This window comes from Mastomys coucha, unplaced genomic scaffold (genome assembly GCF_008632895.1).
Source record: "Mastomys coucha isolate ucsf_1 unplaced genomic scaffold, UCSF_Mcou_1 pScaffold6, whole genome shotgun sequence".
Taxonomy (NCBI): Eukaryota; Metazoa; Chordata; class Mammalia; order Rodentia; family Muridae; genus Mastomys; species Mastomys coucha.
In genome coordinates this window covers 93,710,438-93,715,051 of record NW_022196912.1, presented here as the reverse complement: position 1 = coordinate 93,715,051, position 4,614 = coordinate 93,710,438, and the positions used below count along the sequence as shown (strand labels likewise).

The 4,614-nt window shown below is 39.0% G+C and overlaps 1 protein-coding gene across 5 annotated transcripts in view; it reads right to left on the bottom strand.

Annotated features, from left to right (window-relative positions):
- Positions 1-4,614, bottom strand: part of Fam71d (family with sequence similarity 71 member D) — a 38,912-nt gene that overhangs the window by 28,622 nt on the left and 5,676 nt on the right. For 4 of the 5 annotated variants that reach the window (XR_004114692.1, XM_031357662.1, XM_031357660.1 and 1 more), the window contains exon 2: positions 913-999. The gene's annotated coding sequence lies outside the window, so the exon portion shown is untranslated. The remainder of the gene's footprint in view (positions 1-912; positions 1,000-4,614) is intronic. The other variant, XM_031357659.1, reaches the window with a different exon arrangement.

Below are 4,614 nucleotides of genomic sequence, written 5' to 3'. Positions count from 1 at the left end.
AAAAAAAAAAAAAACAAAATAAAAACCAAAAAATACAAAGACAACCCCCACCATCACTTAAAATAGAGATGATGAGAAATAATAACTAAAAGTAATTAGTGTTTTATAGGCTAAGTAATAGAGACTTTGCATGCTCCATCTCATTTTTGAAATTGCAACTCCACTTATAGACCACACATCTAAGGCTCAAAAGGGGAAAGTAGCTTTGCCATCATCAGTTTGTACCTGATAAGCTATGATTCAGACCCTGATATCCTGCCTAGGAGCTTTTGGCTGCTACTCAAAGTCAATCCTGCTTGGAAAGATAGATATGGGAGCTGGCAAGAATGAGAGAGTTTGGGATAGTGAGAAGAAAGGAAATAGGGCCCGAGCAAATAAAACAGAAAATATCCCATTTCCTTCCTGTTCCCTTCTCTTCCTAAACAATTTGGTCCTGATGCATCTGTAGGCAGTGAGGTAGGAGATGGGGTGGGAATGCACCACAAAGCTCAAGGAAGGAAGAATAGTTCCAGTTGCTTACTGTCATCTGTCACCACCTGCCAGCTCAGGCTCTCAGTTCACACTAGTCTCTAATCTAGGAAAGTTAGTTAAGGGGCTGGTGAGCCGGCTTAGTGGGTAAAGGCACTTTGCTGCCAGGCACAGCAACCTGAGTTTTACCCTCAGAATCTATATGGTAGAAGGAGAGAACAAACTTCTACTAATAGTATTCTGGCTTTCTACACATAAATAAATATAATAAAGATTTTAAAGTTGATCATTGTGGAAAGTATGTTAGCACATGGAGTCTTCAGGAGAAAGGGAAAGCTTGTGAAGGATAGTGGGTAGGAGGGAGAGCAGGGAGAACAGGAGGAGGAAGAGGGGAATGTGACTAAGCAACTCATGGTCTCATCCATGAGGGCCATCAGATCTTACCTCACCTCAAGGCCAAGCCACAGTCCTGTGTTGGGAATGATGTTTGTGACTCACTTCAGTTTGGGCTTCCTCCTTTTCATGATGTAGCTTTTGTGACAAATACAAATACAGAAAACAAGGGATTATACATAGGGCACCAATGTCATTTCTATACCTTCTGTTTCATAGGTTGAGGTCTAAGCCTTAGAGTCTTGTAATTAATACAGATGGGCTTTATGGTTTGGATGTTAAGTGTCCTCAATAGGATCATGTGTTCGAGGCTTAAAGATTGGACCATGAGAGCTTTGATGTGATCAATGAGTTCATCCTCCAGTGAATTTATAGATGTCATTCCTGTGAAGTGGTGACAACTTTTAGAAGTAGGGCCAACTAGATGGAGTGGATCACAGGGGACCTGTTAGGGAGTGCTCTTGTCCTGGCATCCTTCACCTTTGTCTTTCTTATTTTTCTTTCTCCAACTACCATGAGAGGTGAGCATCTTTGCTCCATTGCTACTGCAGTGTCTGGGAGTCATCAGAATGGGGTATTTGAATCCAGTTGCTACTGCTGTTTCTAATTTATTGTGGTCTTCTTTGCATGTGTGTGCATATGCATTATTTGCTTATGTATGTGTTCATGCATACAAGAAGGTATGTACAAATGACAGGGTTTCTCACTGAAGGTGGAGCTCACTGATTCAGCTACACCGTCTCGTCAGCAAGCTTTAGCACAGTGGTTTTCAAGTTTCCTAATTCTGCCACCTCTTAATACAGTTCCTTATGTTGTGGTGACCTCCAACCATATAATTATTTCCTTGCTACTTTATAACTGTAATTTTGCTACTGTTATGGACTATAATGTAAATATCTGATATGCAAGAATTAATACAGATTGTGCTACCTCGGTTGTACTTAGCAGCTATTAAAATTGTGTTCCTATGGCTACTTGAGGCTTTTTGTTGACACTTTCTGTTAAGATTAAGAAAGCCTAGTAGAAAAGTAGTAGAATTATCACAGACTTGGACAGTCTCAGAGTAAGTGACGTGGCTTAGCCGCTAAAGATGCTGACCACTTGAGTTGGTTCCTGTGATCCTCATGGTGGAAGAAGAGAATTGACACCCACAAGTTTTCTTCTTATCCCTATTTGTACACCATGGTGAGTGTATAGTCACACAACATGCACTAAATAAATAAAACATTTTAAATGTGAAGATGATAGCACAGAAGAGCAATGAATACTGGGTGGGGAAATTCAAAGTATTGGGCTGCATAAGTACTATTTTTTTCTTTTCCTCTTTCTTTTTGTGGCTTATAGTATTTTACAATATCTTAGACTTGAAATGAGACACTCAACTCTTGCTTATTTAGAGCTGGCTGATAGAATACACATTCTTGAAACAAAATCATACTAAGAAAATGAAAACATCACTTGTTAGCGGTATGTCTTATATTTGTATATACTTGCTTATCAATAGATTACATTGCCATTAGGACCAGGAATGTCCTTCCCCCCTGCAATCACTGTGGCTCAATGGATGTGTGCTCGCTATACAATCTTTAGCACCTGGGCAAAAAGCTGCCCATGGTGATACATATAACTCCAGTGTTAGGAGTCAAAGACAGGAAGATCTCCAGACATTGCTGGCTGGCCAGCTTCGTCAAAATGGCAAGCTTCTGGTTCAGTGAAAAACTCTGGCTTAAAGGGACAAGGTAGAGAGATGTAGAAGACACCTGACTTCTCCTCTAACATCTGCATGTGCATACATGTGCTTAGACACTCATAAACCCACGTGCATATCACACACACAGACACATGCACACATACACACACGCATGCATGCACACACACACACACACACACACACACACATACACATACACACAAATGAAAATCAATCTTAAAATAATCCCACTTGATAGATCATATTCCAGAGGAACAGGTTTATCTAGGACTTAAGGACACAGAGAGAGGAAAGAGGAAAGAGGACTGGGGCCCAGCCATAAGTGAGTCTTGCCTCTCTTCATCTTCATCTCTTTTGAGTCTTCAGAAAACCAAAGTGAAGTCAGCAAAAGAGCAGCATATGTGCCAGCCTTATTTACCATCTTTGAAATGAAGTGGGTTTTTTGTTGTTGTTGTTGATTTGCTTTTGTATATGAATGTTTGTGCTGAGATTATTAGTTTATTATATTGAATTTTGAGATAATTTTAAACATTTTCTTCTTAATTAAAATGTAATTATATCATATCCTCCTTTTCCTTCCAATCCCTCTCACATCCTTACTTTTTCACAAATTAATGCCTTTTTAATTATTGTCACATGAATATGAAATACAAATATATGAATAAATAAGCAACCTGCAGAGTCTGTGTAAATGTTTGTATGTACATATTTTTAGAGCTGACCACATGATATTGGTTGATAGTGATTGATACATTTGCAATCCCAGCCGTGATTTTCTTCCTACTGACCAGGCCTTAAATTCCAGTTAGACAGTTGTTGATTACTGCCGAGATATTGGTGCTGGTCCTTGTGGTTCATAGGCATCACAGATGGTAATGTACGGTTGTTATCCTCCTTGAAAGCGTTCATGTATAGCACCTTCTGGCACTATGAAAACTAGTCTTCAGGGCAGGCTTTTGGGTTAGGTTCAGTTGGAGTCTTCCAAGTCCTGTATCCAAAGTACTTAGTATCTTCAGCAACACGAACTTGCCTTCAATTTCTGGGAGGCAACCAAGGACAACAGCAATAGTCTATTTTTTAGGAGAATCTTGGACTCCCCAGACCAACAACTGGTACAGAGGTTATCATACTCAGTATTGGAGTTTTTGTTAGTCTTTGGATCTTCTTGCGGAGCATCCTATGTGGCATGACTTCATTTAAAATACAGACATATACACATAGACACACACACACACACACACATGCATTGCATATTTTTTAGGAAAATATGATTCTCTATAGTTTTTTCAAACATCTCTATTATTATTATTATTATTATTATTATTATTATTATTATTATTATTTTGGTTTTTTCGAGACAGGGCTTCTCTGTATAGCCCTGGCTGTCCTGGAACTCACTCTGTAGAACAGGCTGGTCTTGAACTCATAAATCTGCCTGCCTCTGCCTCCCAAGTGCTGGGATTAAAGGTATGAGCCACCACTGCCCAGCTAGTATTATTTTAAATACTATTAAAAATTAGATTTTATGTATGAGTGTTTTGCTACACATGTGTATATATACCATGTGCATGTCTTATGCCTATAAAGGTCAGAAGAGGGCATTGGATCCCCTGGAGTTGTGAGCAACCACACGAGTCCTGATAACCAAACCCAGGTCCCCTGCAAGAGCAACAAGAGCTCTTAACTACAGAACCATTTCTCTAGCTAGAATTTTGATTAGTTTTATTGTGAACTGTGATTTGATATTATCTGCAACCAGTATTCTACAACCTCTTCAACAAGACTAATGGGATAACAGAGGAATGGCCTATGAAGGCAGTCTGGCCTCCCTCCCCAATACTAGTGCACACTATTTACTAGGGTCACTCTCAGTACCTGGAGATGCAGTAAGATTTTGGCCTTCCGTTTTACAAACAGGTCCTTACTTAGTTACATGTGTTAATAAAATTTTCTCCATAACATTTTTTTTCTTTCTTAAACTTTTATAGCATTATGATGAGAAAAGTTACATGATTTCAATTTATCTGAATTTGTTAACATTT